Genomic DNA, 16,875 nt, shown 5'->3' with positions numbered 1-16,875 from the left:
CTGTGAAAGTGCAGCAAAATATCCAGGAGCACTGCTGGGAACCTGAGTGAGCAACGTGAAATTATGATTATGGGTAAGTCTAAGAGCAAATTATAAAAATAAAATCTAAATTTAAAGCCAGCAGCCCCCCGTTAAGAACTTTAAGTATGATTGCAGGTCTGCATTGTTGGATAATTAGTATACAAATGAAATACTGGTGGGAATATGAGAAATATTATTTATGGGTGCTTGGTGTTAAGTAAGAAATTATTTCAGTAGGTAAAACCCTCAGGCTGGGCTTTACTCATTGGAATAAAGAATGATCCATCCCAGTGCTCAGCAAAATTGTGATGCAAGCTGAGGCTGTTTGTTTTTTTCTTTTTAAGGCAAAATGTTGGTGAAATCAGAACTGAACTGGTTGAAAGGTCCCATGTCAGATGGTGTCACACAGAGCCTGGGCTTTTCCTGAGGATGGGAAGTCAAGCCCAGCTCTGGAACGGGCTGGCACAGGCTGGGATGGATGAGGGGAGCTCGGGCAAGGCCCCAGGGGTCCCTGGCAGTGCCCAAGGCCGGGCTGGGCAGGGCTGGGGTACCCTGGCGTGGTGGCAGGGGTGGCTGGAGGAGCTTCGAGGTCCCTCCCACCCCAAACCACTCCAGGATTCCGAGATCCCAAAGCTCAGGGTCAGGAAAAGCAGAGCAAGAAGAAATCTCAGCTTTGTTCCAGCTTTGTTCCTGGCCTGGGGCATGGGGCTGCTCCTCCAGAGATGGAAACTTCATGAATTCCCATAAATTCCCATGGATTCCCATATGTTCCCACAAAATCCCGTGAATTCCCATGGATTCCCATGAATTTCCAAGAATTCCCACAAATTCCCTCTGATTCCCACAAATTCCCATGGATTCCCATGGAATCCCACAGATTCCCACGGATTCCCACAAATTCCCACGAATTTCCACGGATTCCCATGAGTTCCCAATAATTCCCACGGATTCCCACGGATTCCCACAAATTCCCGTGAATTCCCGTGAATTCCCATGGATTCAGCTGTCCCCTGCACCCGCAGCAGGAAATCCCAGGGTCAGGGTGGGATTTTGGGGCTCAGGACAGAGCCAGGAGTTAATGCAGGTGAGTTAATTTTTGTGGCAGCTGCCTGGCAACTCCCGCAGGGAAAGACTGAAACCCTTTTAAAGCATTTAAAGATTTAAAGCACGAGGAACTCATTTACAGATGGGACTGCGCCAGTTTTGGTCAGTGGGAAGCAGCAGAACCAGGAGTGAGGGACAAACCCAAGGTGGCCTGGAATGTGCAGCAGAATATGAAACTCAGACATGGGATGGACTCCCTGACATTTGAGGGCAGGTTCAGAACTCCCCAAGTTCAGCAAACAAAGGATTGCTCAAATGCCAAAACTGTGGATTTTAATTAAAAAGTGCAGCCAAAGGAGGGAAGGTGCTTTGGTGGGACAGAGGAGGGGTGGCAGGGTCAGATTTGGGTGGGCTCTGCTCCACACTGAAGTCAGGAGGCCAAAATTCACCCTTTGTCCTCCAAAAGGCCTTTCAGGGTCATTAACTGCAGATGCACTGAGCTAGAGGTGCTAAATATTTTCATAATGCTTTAAATAAAAGTTCAGTTTCTCATTTCCTTGTGTTTTGTTTGGTTTTTTCTTTTCTTTTTTTTGCCTTGTTTGCATTTCTACTGGAGTAAAAAAAACTCTGTGACACACAAAAAGGAATAAAACAAATGAAAGGTTTCATTTCAGGGCTTTTTAAACCCAAGCCTGTGTATTCCTTTTCCCCTGGATTGATCTGGACAGCTTTGCTTTCAATCCAGTTTAATTGAAAATATGAAAATGAAACATTACACTTTTCCTCATAAATAATTCCAATTTGCTGCTCTGCAGATGATTGGAGGGTTGCAGCTCCTCTTGTTCTGGCTGTGTAAAAACCAAATATTGGTATGATGTAAATGTCAAGTTTCATTTAAAACAAAATAGATCCTGAAGAGCTGCAAAACCATTACAAATCATTTCAAAGGAGCAGACACAGGATTTTAGGGATTTTTTTTCAAACTCAGTGCTGACTTTGGCACATTGCTGAGGGGCTGAATTTGGAAATGCAGATTTCAGGTGTCTGTCATGGGGGATGCAGGATTTGTAATGGAGTGGTTTGTGATTGTCCAGCTGGAATTGCCCCTGGAAATGGGAATTTCCCCCTGGAAAGGGGAATTTCCCCCTGGAAAGGGGAATTTCCCCTGGAAGGATTCACACCATGAAAGGTGACAAAATCAATGAGCCGGGCTTGGCTTTGCCCACTGGGGTTACCAGTGAATAAAAGATGCTGAAGAGGCTGATCTGAGGGAAAAATGCCAAAATAATTTATATAACTAATTATTATCTTCAAGGCATTTACAACATAGCGTGGCTACAGCTGATAGGCCAAGAAACACTTATATTGTAATTAATAAACAGTTAACTTCTGATTGTGATGGTGTGAATTATAACACCTGTATTGTCTCACCCTTGTCATAAGACTAAAAATAAAATACAGAATTTAAAACACCTCTCAGTTGCCCCATCTGGGTCAGAAAAGGGCAGAATCCCACACCACAGCACTGGGACAGACTGAATTTTGAATACAGTGACTTCTGCTGGGTAAATTCATTTTGGTGGCAGCTCTTTGCAGGGAGATGTTTCCAAGAGAGCAAAACCCAACATTTTCCAAGGTCCTGTTTGAAGATCACTTGGCAAAGCTTGGTAAAACACAGCTCTCTCCATGGACCTTGGGAATGCACTGGAGGAGGATGAAAACAGAATTAAAATCAAGGAGAATTAAAACAGAAGGAAAATTAAAGGAGAATTAAAACAAAATTAAAATCAAGAGTGAGAGATGTGCAGCAGAACCCGGACAGGGTTTGGCATTTCCCAAACAGGACATGAAAAATAAAATCCACCCCAAAGTTCTCACTGCAGCCTGTGAAGGAACCAGGAGCTCAGGGAATTCTTTGGGAGGTAATTGGGAGAATTGGGCACCTTCCTGTTGTGCTTCCAGCGCTGAAAACCAAATCTTTGTGTGCAAGGAGCTGCTCTGGTCCCTCATTAATTGGGCTGCTGGGCCCCTGCAGGATTTTATTAGAGGAGCCCATTGACATTTATTTAGTAAATCCCCTTTTAATGAGTTTTACACTCATGTCTACCCCAGCTAAAACTTTGGGCCAGAAAGCAAACTTTTTTGAGGGGGAAAAAAACAAAATTAGGAAACGCAAAAAGGAAAGAAGCGATTTATTTCTAGGATTGGCATTATCTATGAAGATTTCTGCACAAAGCAAACAGAAGAAAGTCAACAGCTTCCTCAGCACATATCCCATTTATTGTCAGGTGTGTGTCAGCTTCTCCACAATTTAGGACCATTATTATTTCATTATTATTTACGTCACTAGCTTGTAATATATATATATGTGTGTGTGTGTGTGTGTGTATATATGTATATATGTATATATAACATATTTATATAAATAAAACATATATAAAATACATATAAAAATATATAAGTTACATCAACAAAAATATAAAATATATATTATATAAAATTATACACATATATTATAAATTATATGAAAATATTTTTAGATCTAAATTTTAAAAAATCTATATAACATAACTTACATCAACAAAAATATAGACTATATATTATATAGAAATTATAAATATATATTATAAATTATTAAAACGTTTTATATTTTTATACAAATAAAACCAATCTATGTAAATATATAAATATAAATAAACAAACCCATTTAAATATATGAATATACATATAAATATATAAATATATATGTATATATATTTATATATTATATATACATATATATAATATATAATATATAATATATAATATATAATATATAGTACATAATATATAATATATAATATATAGTATATAATATATAATATGTAATATATATTATATATATTATATATTTTATAATTTTATATATATATATACATATATATATATATATACACATATATATATATATATATATATATAGCTAGCTTTTATTTTTAAAAATATCTGTGGAATTCAAGGTCCCCTGTTATTTTTCAAAGGCACCTCTCTGTCATCTTTATGAGAACTCCAGGGAAAATTTACTATCCTGGACAGTGACTGAAGTCCACAAAAAAACCTCTAAAAATGAAAATATTTAGCACCCTATCAGATGGAGACATCTTTTTGAAGAGGGGGTTTCAGAGCACAGAGATTTACAGCAGAGTTTGTGATCATTAGGAATTCAGCTCTGAAAATCTGCCCTGAAATGGATTCACCTGAGCAGGGAAATGCCCGCACTGGGGAGCTCAGCAGCACAAAATCTGATTAAAGAGAGTTTCTGCAGGAATGGTGAATTATTCTCCTCTCCCCAGCACTGGGCTTTGTCTCCCCAGTGGATTTTGGGGATAATGCTGGGATTCTGCCACAGCCCAGACCTGGAAACGCACAACTGGCTCTGATTCAAAGAAGTGTCTGCAGACAATGGATGGCTCCCAGAGATAATAAAATCAGCTGTCAGTACATTAAACATGTTTTTCCCCTGACTGGTCATCACCAAATATCATCAGATCTGCCCCAAGAAAGGGCAGCCTGTTATTAATGGGCTGATGAGCTCGGGAAGATCACATCTGATTTATTTGGTCATTATCAAAGCCAATGCAGAGTTCAAAGATGCAGAACTCCTTGTTGTGATGGGCTTGTTTTCCTCACTCTCACAAAGTCAGGATGGAATTTTTACCCAGACACAGAATATTTCAGGGGCTGTTGACTGGAAACTCATATTTCACTGACTACAGGAATTTTGAAGGACAACCTAACAAATACCATGACCTAAAAAAAAAACTTTTTGCCTCTAATGAAAAGCTGGAAAAGGACTTTGAGATGAACTTTGTTGAGGAGTTCCTGGGACAAATATGGGAAAATAGAGAGGGAAAATACAAAGTAAAAATAAATAATAAAAAAAAAATCCCACTGATTTTTATAATCTATATCTAGAATTCCATATAACCCATCTGTAAATTCATGTATCATTCATATTCAATCCATATATATGTGATGTCTCTCTCTTTACTTGGCCAAAGAAAATTGTTTTCCATCTTCTTGGAGGATTCAACATCCAAAAATCTGCACAATATTTAATAAATTAATGGAGTTTGCAGTGCCTCCCTCTCCATCTGCCAGCAGCTTGGTGCAGGCACAACAAACCCAGCTCTGGCTGGGGGACACAATGGAAAATTTGTGTGCAATATTTAAACACCTCCAGAAATAAACAAACCACCCAGACACCTCAAATGAAGTGAATTTGTTTGCTGCTACAATAATTTGGTAAATGGTTTGATGTTAGAGAGAAATTACAGCCTGCAGATGTTGGATCACTGCTCAGGGCATTTGGGCACTTCAGAGATGCATTAAACCTCCTAAACACCTGTAATTAAAGAAGGGGTGGAAATTAGGTTCAATTTTATTTGTTTTTATGGGGAAGTCAGGTATATTTTGGACATTTTTTATGATTAAGATACTAAGCAGGATGTCAGGGGTTTGCTTAGTGATGCACTAAGTTGTTTTCTTCGAAATCAATTCAGCACCTGTTTGATGGCTTTGCTGTGAATATTCCAGTACCTGGAAGATCCTCAGCTGAAAAATAGATCTGCCCATAAATCATATTTGGTATTTTACAAATATTCATCATGACATAAAACTCGCATATTTTTGCCAGAGATGTTAAATTTTGTGTTCCAAAACTCATCCCTGACAATATTGAATATGGGCTAAAGAAACATAAAGAATTTATCAAAAACCTGAAGAATTTATCAAAATTTACCAAAACCTAAAGGATTTATCTTTTATTGCCCAGAGCAATTTAAACAGACTCTGCTAATTGGCTCTGACCTTGATTAACAGAGGGTTACAGGAGGAGCCATGGCCAGAGCTGCTCCAGGAGCACAAATAAACAAAATTATAAAGCTAATTTCAGGTCATGCTTTCCCCAGCTGAAAGGGCATTAAAAAAAATCCATATTTGTGCTTTTGCAAAAGCAAAAACTCATCACAGTTTGTGTTTTCAGCAGTTAATTAATGACAACAAATTAATTAGAGATTCCAGCTCTGAGATGGGAATCACAATCCTGGGCTGAAAACTTTCCACACTTCTTACTTCAAATATTCATTTCTTTGCCACATTTTTTTTTTTTGTTTTGCTGCTAGTATCAATTTTGATTAATTAGAAGAAGAAAAGGAAAGGTTTTTGTGTGGAAATTTGTGAAACCTTGGTGCAGCCAAGTGTGGAGGCCAGAAGGGCAATTAACCCCGGGCAGGCTGGAGGCAGGGCTGGCGAAGGAGGGATTGTTCTTTATTCCAGTTTTTCCTGCACGTTCCCAGCTGGAAATGAGGGCTGAATATTCATCTCTGCCCTCTGAGGAGCTGGAGGCTGCTGGGTTCCCCACCTGGCCGAGAGCTGAGGAATAAATGGGCTTTTGGAGGCCTCATTAAGGCAGGGAAATAACGAGCGAGTCTCCAGAAATACAATTTCCTAAAGAAATATGAATTTCGCTCAGCACCTCCATAAGATCCAGCAGGACTTTGCATTTATCCTCACAATGAGAACAGCGGTGCTCCGATAACCAATGCCACTAAAATCCTTCCATAATATCAAACTTTACCCAGTACTACACAAGACATTTTAACTCAATTCTCCCTTAGCTTATTTAAACTCTGTTTTTCCTTCCTAAAAGACACACAGCTCTGGAAACACATTCCTGGATCACATCCCAACCTGGGTGCCAACTGAATGCAATTAAAAACAATTTCTTTTTTATTAAAATCAATTTATTGATTTTTTTTTTTTAAATCAATTTCTCTCCCAGTATTTGAATTCCCAGCATGTAAAATTGGTTTTTTCCACACCTTCCACCATCCCAGGCTGCTCCCAGCCCTGTCCAGCCTGGCCTTGGGCACTGCCAGGACCCAGGGACAGCTGAGGAGTGTTCACTTTGTTTTAAGTTTTTATTATTTGAGGTAAGGTTGGTGCTGGATTAGGGAAGGCATTAATTATGTGTCTGGTTTTTTTTTTGTTGGGATTTGTGAAAGCTAAGTTTTGAAGTAGATGAGAATGTATGAATTTATTACTGTATTTTTTAATGGTTTGTGCAAGGTGATTTATGAAAGAGGTGAATGGTTTAGATAATTCTTGCTTTATTTTTAAATAAATGTTATCACATAACAGGCAGCCACAGCTTTTCTGGGAATTCCTTCCCAAAATCCCACCCAGCCCTGCCCTCTGTCACACTGAATCCATTCCCCGTGTGCTCCATCCCTCAGAAATCCTCCCTCTCCACCTTCTTCAGCTCTTTCAGGTTCTCAAACAATTCAGGTATTTAAGCAATATCAAACCTGGAAATGTGCTTTATTCCTCGCTCCTGGTGTGTTTGTTCCACTCTCAGACTCTCCTCACCCCCAGCACTCCCCAAAAAGATCCTGAGCTGGATTTGTTCCAAGGAAACTTTGCAGGACTCTCACTTTAATCACACCGCTGAACACAGAGACCCTGAAAAAGCTGATTTTTTTTTTTAAACACCTCACATAATTACATTTTCCAGCTCATTATTTCCCCTTACGCCAAATATCTATAGTTGTGTTTCCTGTATTATCCCAGCCCAAAATGGGGACAAGGGGGTTCTGCTCCTTTCCAAAGCTCTGAAAAGGTTTTTTGGGGTTGTTTTGTTGGGCTCTGACAGCTCAGCAGAGCCGAGGAAATGATCCAGGAGTGTGAGGTTGTTCCTGCAAATTGAGGCTCCAGGGGAAGCATCGCCTCTGTGCTGGTGTTGTGTTAGGGATGCGTGGATAAAGTGATATTCAGAGGTTGGGGTCTCAGAAGGCAAATGGGAAGTTTATTAGACACCATGTGTCTAATATATATATATATACTAAAAATCTTATATATGTAATAATATATAATAATATATATAATATATATCACGCATATGCTATTATTATACTACTACTATTATTATTATACTATTATTGTATTACATACTATATTATAGTATATACTATATTATTATACTATTATTATTATACTATTATTATATATACTTTATATATTATCTATTATATTATTATATTATCTTATTATTTATATATTATAGGATATATATAGTCTATATCATATAATAGATATTGTATATACGATATATACTATATATACTATATGGTATATATACTATAACATATATCATATACCATATACCATATACTATATACTATATACTATATACTATATACTATATTATATATTACATATTATATATTATATATTATATATTATATATTATATATTATATATTATATATTATATATTATATATTATATATTATATATTATATATTATATATAAAATATATATATTATCGTTTATTAGACACAAAATATTACACTTTTTTAATAATTACATAAAGTTGGATTTGATTGGTTTTTATTGACACTTTTTATACTATTGGTTTATTGGGAATAACACTCTATTTCATTTATAAATAATAACACATTTTATAAGTAAATAATATGTTTAAAGCACTAGTTATAAAGATTAAGGATGGTTTTATTTTTTTTGTGAGTTTTCTCAAAACTTCCTAGAGTAAGGCTTGGGAAAGTTTATCTGACTCTTTTTTTGACCAGACTTTCAGTATCTACATCAACTCACAGATAATTTGGGACTGTAGGAGCTCCAAAGGGGTTTTAATTTAGGAAAAGCTCTGAGTTTCTAAAAACTGCACAGGGAAATGACCCCATGGCAGGAGCACAAATGAATTCCAGCCAGGATGGGTGGGGAGAGCTCAGCTACTCCAGCCCAAGGAGGGGTGTTAAAATAAAATATTTATGGAGGGCTGTTAAAATAAAATATTTATTTTATATATTTTCCATCCAACTCCAGCAACTCTCTTTCTTTTGTTTTGTTTTTTTGTAGTTCTTAAGTTCAATATTGAACAGGTTTTACTTGTCCAATTTAGTCTTGAACTTGAACATCTCATCACTTCTGTATTTCTCGTTCCCTGAATGCAAAAGAATTCCAGCAAAATACCACTAAAAATGAACTGAAAATGACCCTGGCTTTTAGGGTCTGGCACTGAAATAGAAAAAAATTAAAATAAATAAATAAATAAATAAATAAATAAATAAATAAATAAACCATGCAGTAATTTTTAAGGCATTAAATTTTGAATTCCACGATATCACAGTGAATAAAGCCCTACCCCTCTCCCTGCTCACTGGAAATTGCCAGGTTTTACATATTTATTTCCCTTTCTTCTCTTTGCTATCTTTTACATAAAAGACAGAACCACTTCATCAGTTTTTTAAAAGCCTCAAATTCCTACTCATGGAAGCAATTCCTTATCAATTCCCCAGCCCTCCTGGCTGCTCACTCTCTAAAATTGATAATTTCACCATTTAGAAAATATTTATCCATTCTATAGCTCTTATCATCCTTTCCCCATACAGAAATAAGTCAGAAAATTGACTGTCACACCTATTTAGATTCATTTTATGCTTCCTATGGAAGCAATTTCAGGATTTATCTATATTTTGTATTAGAATTCTTTTATATCCAATTGTGGAACATCCAAGGGAAAAGAACAACCCAAAAAGTTCAGCTGAAATATTTTCTAAATTCCCTGTATATTCTGTATATTAATCATAGAAATAGATATTAAGAGTAGAAATGTATACATTTTAATTATTTTTAGCCTGAATTCTAATGCAAATGTTGAAAATGTTATGGCAAATGAACTAAAAGCATCTTCCACTACATTCTGCTGAAGTATTCCTTAAGAAAAGGACTTTCAAATCAAAGATATTTTTATGACATCTTTTCTATCATCAGCACATTTCTAAATGCCAAAAAGGATTATTAATGAATATTTACAATAATAATCTACAGATATAATCTAATCTAATAATCTACATATAACAAAAAAATGAAAATCATCTTAATCCCCTAAAAATTTGGCTTTTTTTGTGCAAATCAGCATTGACAACTGAAAATCAACATTTAAACTGTATTAATTTAATATCTCTGAGTTATTTTAGGTGGGACAAGTGTCAGATCCAAGCTCAGACCTTAATTTAGCCAATTAATCACTTTTATTACAGGCATCCCATGGAATATCCACTGCTTTGCTCCTCCCATCAAATTCCTCCCAAAACACAGAGATTTCCTGTGACCAGCACCCAGCCAGAGCAAACACTGAGATCCTGCAGCATTTTCCAGTCCTTTCTCTTGATTTTTCTTTTATCTCCACACTCTGCAGAGAATTCTGATTTTGAATACCCAAATGTTCCAGGATGCTGCTGGGAGTGGGGATTTCCTCAGGGCTCTGTCTCTGTTTCTAAATTGAAATTTTTTAAAAAAAGAGTGAATTTGGGTATATAAGCGCCCAGGCTCCACACAAATGAACGTCTGAGCAGCCCAGATTTAAATCAATCCCGTTCTCCTCGCATTTCCAAAGCTGCAGGACACATCTGGCCCTGCTAATGAAAGGCCAAGAGATTCCAGCAGCAAGGTCAGATTCCAATTAATTCCCCTTGTTCTCTGTCTGAACCCGGCTCATTACAAGCCTTGATAGATCAAACACTGAAATATTCCCTGAATTGTTCAAGATTTTCCCCCCAGTGATGGCTGCAGTACAAAAGCTGAATATTACCAAAAGCTCTCCTCACAATTTGCTGGTTTTAATCAACTTCTCTTGGTTCTGCTGTTTGATTTCTGGAGTGATCAGGTAATTAGTTATGATAAATTAGGGGTTTAGGCATCAAATTTCCACACAAGGAATTTTTTCCTATCTCTGGAAGTTTCCAAGGCCAGGTTGGGACAGGATGGCAGTGGAAATTGCCATGGCAGGGCTGGGACAGGATGGCAACCCAAAAAAACTAAAAAAAAAAAAAACACAAAACTCAATTATTTTATGAATCAGGGGTTTTGGGGTGAAATTTAGAGCTCCCAGTGAATATTTTTGTCTCTACACTCATTGGCAGGTGTTGCTTTGCTTGTTGTGTGAGAAGAGCAGAACAACAAGATCCATAAAGAAATCCATAAATCCAAAAGAATGGGATTTATCCATAAAAATCCATAAGTCCAAAAGAATGGGATTTATCCATAAAAATCCATAAATCCCGAAGAATTTTATTTATCCATAAGAAATCCATAAATCCAAAAGAATGGGATTTATCCATAAGAAATCCATATTTATCCATAAGAAATTCATAAATCCAAAAGAATTTAGTTCATCCATAAGAAATCAATAAATCCCAAAGAATTGGATTTATCCATAAGAAATCCACAAATCCAAAAGAATTTTATTTATCCATAAGAAATCCATAAATCGAAAAGAATTAGGTTTATCCATAAGAAATCCATAAATCCCAAAGAATTGGGTTTATCCATAAGAAATCCAGAAATCCAAAAGAATGGGATTTATCCATAAAAGAAATCCATATTTATCCACAAGAAATTCATAAATCCAAAAGAATTCGGTTTATCCATAAGAAATTCACAAGTGCAAAAGAATTTGGTTTATCCATTAGAAAACCATGAATCTAAAAGAATTTTATTTATCCATAAGAAATCCATAAATCCCAAAGAATCTGGTTTATCCACAAGAGTTGAGAGCTGGAGGAATTTGACTTTTTTTCCCTTGTAAGAAGTGATTTGTGTAATAAAGCTGTGGGGAAATTGAACTTGTCAGCGTGTTAAATGCATTTGTCTGCTGGAATAAAATAAACTACACGTGTGCAATTATGGGATTGGAGGCTGAAATTCCCTGTGATTCAAACTCTAATTTATCACCAGTTTTTCTTTAATCCACTCAAGCTTTACCAGTTAACTCTGCATAATAATTTCATTTGAAATGGAAATGAAACAGAAGGCTTTGAAAACAAACATTGAGCATTATTTAAATCAGTGCATTCCAGCTTTGCAGCAACAATTCCAGTGATTTACTGAGCAGGACACAGCTGAAATCTGCCTGGAATTTGGCAAAAATAATTATGTGTGTGTATATATATATATATAAAATACTTGACATTTAAATATTGGTGGGCAGAGTACACTCAGCACTTCAAATATATATTTTAGGAGATGTATTAATTTAAAATAACTCCACAGAGCAGTGTGAGGTTTGTTCTTTTGGAGTTTTCCATCTCTCCAACCAGCCAGATCTTACCTTGAAAGCACTACTACAGTGGGAGGAAAAATAGATTTATGAGCTGTTAAAGAAGCAGATTTTATTTTATTTTATTTTATTTTATTTTATTTTATTTTATTTTATTTTATTTTATTTTATTTTATTTTAATTGTTTTGGCACTGCTCAAACCCAATTTGTCCTTCACAGACAGAGCTGGTCTCTCATTTTCTCACAGAGTCACCACAGCCCTGGTTTCCCTGCTCTTTTAAAGGGGATTTTTGTGCAGATTAAGTTGATTTTCATATAAATATATATTTGTGTGCAATTTATTTATTTTAATATTAATTATATATATATTTAATATTTATTTGTGTGTAATTTATTTATTTTCATATTATTTTATTTTTAATTTTCATATTAACTTTACTTATATATTTATTTTTAATATTTATTTGTGTGTAATTTTTAATTTCTATATTAATTTATTCTTATTTGCATATTAATTATATTAATATATTTATTTTTAATATTTTTGTGTGTAATTTATTTATTTTAGTATTAATTAAATATGTTTATTTTTAACATTTATTTGTGTATAATTTATTTATTTTAATATTAATTTATTTTTAATTTCCATATTAATTTTATTAATATATTATTTTAAATATTGATTTGGGTGTAATTTATTTATTTTAATATTAATTTATTTTTAATTTCCATATTAATTTTATTGATATATTATTTTTAATATTTATTTGTGTGTAATTTATTTATTTTAATATTAATTTATTTTAATAGATTTAATTTTTTAATAATTAATTTATTTTAACATTAAAATGTGAGCAGAGGCACAGGCAGGGTCAGAGCGATGGACACAAATCCTCCAGGACTTTTCTGCCCCTGTCCCTTTGGTGAGCACATTTCACCACGTGTGTGACAGCCCAGAAGCACCAGCTCCAGCTCTTCCTGCAGGAAATTTGGTTCGTAAATAACTTTAGAACATAAGGACATTAAAATCATCGGTGTTTACATGAAAAGTAATTGAATATCAATCAAAGCACACTGGCAACCTCCTGACAGCTCCAGTTCTGCTGTAATTCATTGAATTAATCAAGGCCTGACACTGGGAGATGTTATTGCAAAGGCTGAGGAAGGAGCAGGAAATTACAAAGTTAAAAAAAAAAAAAAAAAAAAGAAAAACAAAATAAAAACAAGATAATCTATTTTTTTTTCTTTACTTCCACTGTATGTGAAACTTTCCAGTGAAGGAGAACAAGGCCATGAAAATGCTGCCATAGTTCAGGCTCAGCTAATTTATATTTCAGCCCCAAAAATCCACTAAAATGATGGTGAAAGGGCTGCATCGGGCACGTCTTGAGTTAATCACAACAAAAATGACATTTTGGAGGCAGGAATTCAGGAGATGCTCAGGTCTGGAGGGACATTCCAGACCAAAACCTTCTCATCTACTGCCCCAGCTGTGAGAAATTTCACTCAGTGTCCCTGATGGCTCTGTCCACCTGAAATCGTCACATTAAACACCCAGATCTTCAGCCCCCTTTTAACACCCTGAATTAAAACCCATATTAGGATTTTAACATTAGCAAATATTTTAATATTAGCAAATATTTTAATATTAGAATGCAGTTTTAAAATTGCATTCAGTGTCCCTGATGGCTCTGTCCACCTGAAATCATCACATTAAACACCCAGATCTTCAGCCCCCTTTTAACACCCTGAATTAAAACCCATATTTTAATATTGGCAAATATTTTAATATTAGCAAGATTTCAGGAGCTGCTCCTCATCCCCAGCTCGCCCACAGACAGGGCAGTGATATTTAATATCTCCAACCCCAATCGTGTGTCCAGCAGCACTTCCTAAAAGAAGAAATGGCTTTTTCTGCAGCAACAATAAAGGCAGATCTCTCGGGAAAGGGGAGATAAAAGTGTTTTTTGTTTGTCTAAAATATGAGCTGTGAAAATAAATAGCTGCGCCACACAGAAAATGCCATTCAAATAAAACCCTGCACTTTCCTTTTGGTGGGATATTAAACATGACACTGAGATCCCTGCCCAGCTCCCATTGCCCCACAGCCACCTCTGGGTTACACACATTTTGTGTTTTATTGGCCCTCACATGCAATATGAGCCTGTTCCTGTCTTGTCATCAATTCCTGGTGCACATTAATTACCAATTGTCATTAATTACTGGTACACAATTCCACAGCTCCAGAGCCTCTCAGGGGAAAGGGGGACATGTAAATACCACACATTTAAGGAGTAGATTGATGTGTGTATACCACATATTTAAGGAGTATGTTGATGTGTGTTTATGCAGACGGACCCTCTGCAATAATTTATATTTTGTTGGGATGATTGCTCAGCCAAACACATCTGAGTGGCTTTTGCCAGTGCAAGAACAACAAAGCACAGAAATAAACACAAACTAAAGGGGAGCTCAAGGAACAAACAATACCTTCAGCAGTGGAGGATTCAGCACTAAAATAGGAATCAATCAGATCTATTATTTTAATCCACTTCCCAAAAGCTGGAGCAGCTTGTTTGGATTGCCTGCCTTGAGCAGTGGTGCTCCAGCACCTCCAGACTGAGAGAACCTCTCCTTACTCCTTCCCTGCTGCAATCCTGCAGATTTAATTACTTCAGGCTCCTGCCCTGTTCACAGCCCCCTGGAATTGGTGCAGCCTTTTCCTCTGGCTGCTGAACTCGCTGTGTCCCTGCTCTGTGGCTGCCTGAGCAGTGGAACTAATACAGCGTGAGGGTGCATAATTCCCATTCATGTCAGAGAGGAGAGGATTTCCATGGAGATCAGCATCTCCTGATTGCATGGCTGATCACTCCTCCCCACTCCACAGGCCAGGGAAATAAATGTTTTTTTTTCCTGGGAGTGAATAAATTCAGGGGTGACAGCTGAAGTGATGGGAGTTAATGGAGAGAGGAGTGATGAATAAACGCTGAGCTCTCAGGACACCTCACCAAACCTGGGACAAGGCTCTGCCCTGCCCAGAGCATCCCCACAGAGGGGAACAGGGCACCCCAAACCCAAACAAACTGAGAGGAGAAAGGGGGAAATCCTTGGAGAGGGAAAGGGCTGCGGGATGAGCAGGGCTCCGGCTCAGCTCCATCCTTTCTGCACTCCTGGGGCAGGGTGGAAGGGTCAGCACCTCCTGCCTTGCTCTGGGGCATTTCAGGGAATTTCACCATCTGCAAGGACCCTCTGGAGCTCACGGGAAAGGCAGCAGCAACAGCAACTATACCTGGGCAAGCAATTCTGCACCTTGCATATGGGGAAAATAAATCTGTGTGCACTGGCAGGACAGCCTGGGGTTTTTCTCTGATTCAGGGTGGTGTTGCCCTCCAGGTTTTAATTCCAGAAGCATTTGAGTGGTTCCATGATGGAAAACAAGTGGAGAGTGGATGGTGAGAACTGCGCCAACATAACCCCCAAACAGAGCAGGCTCTCAGCATCATCTGAGAGCATCCAGCCACCAAATTCAGAAATCATCTCATGTTAAATCCCAGTTCCACAGCCTTAAACTGCTGTCTCACCTTGGTTAATCCGAGAATCAGAATAAAATGTTTTTATTATCCTGTCCCAGCGTGTTTTTTTTTTTAATTTTTCCCTTCCCATTCACAGCCACAACTTCGCATCTATTTCAACCACAGCTCCATGGCCCAGCCAGAATACCTGAACAGCAGCAGGTTTGGGTACTGAGCAATTCGTGTCTCCAGAGCAGAGCTCAGCACATCTGCTGCTGGCATCCCGCGGCAGCCTCGGGCACTGCACCCGGCCAGACAAACACTGCCGGCTCCTCGTTCATGCCCTCAATCATCCCCTCGTTCCCTGCACCCCGCGGCTGGAAAAACAGAAATCCGCCTCACCAGCACAAACAAAATAAGATTTGTGATGGCTTAGAGCAGATGAACCCCTCCCTCCTTTTACCTGCAAGATTCCCAGAGTGTGGAAAAGCTGGGAAAACACTCATGGACAAAGCAACCACCCTGAATGCCTCAGCACACAACTCCCTTAATTTTTTTTTTTTTTTTTTTTTTTGGATTGTCAAAACTTACTATCTTTCTTTATAAGGATTTTTTTTAAGTATTTAATTAAGAAATTACACTTAAATTATTTTTTCTTTAAATTTAATAACTAATCACTCCAAGTTCACAATGTGCACTTTTTTGTCTAATTACAACACGCTACAACTTATGAAAAAGAAGGTGAAGAAGGTAAAGGAGTTTACTCGTTCCTGCCTTAAAATTTTTATCTTGTTTTATAAATTTTACTGTATTTTAAAACTTTAATCTCTAAGTTTTCTACTACATGACGTTACACACTCCTAATCACACTACACGCTTGTAATCCCAGCTCTCCCCATCAGTTTTGGAGAGCCTCAGGTCAAATGTAGTGTTTTTGTTCTGAGGGTCAGAGTTTGTCAGCACGGAAACTCTCAGACTCTCAGCCTCCAGATCTCCAGCATCAGAGCCCAGAGGCAATAAAAATCAACCACCACAAACTTTTCCCTGCGTTGGTAAATCCAGAATGTGGAGAAATCAATGGAGCCGAGCCCAGGTTCTAATTGGAGCCTCCTGTGTTGAAACCAGCTTTCCTTCAAACACCACAGGGCTCGTGGCAGGGGCAGAATATTCCCCAAGAA

The sequence above is a fragment of the Melospiza georgiana genome, chromosome 17 (assembly GCF_028018845.1).
Source record: "Melospiza georgiana isolate bMelGeo1 chromosome 17, bMelGeo1.pri, whole genome shotgun sequence".
NCBI lineage: Eukaryota > Metazoa > Chordata > Aves > Passeriformes > Passerellidae > Melospiza > Melospiza georgiana.
This window is presented reverse-complemented; position numbering follows the sequence as displayed.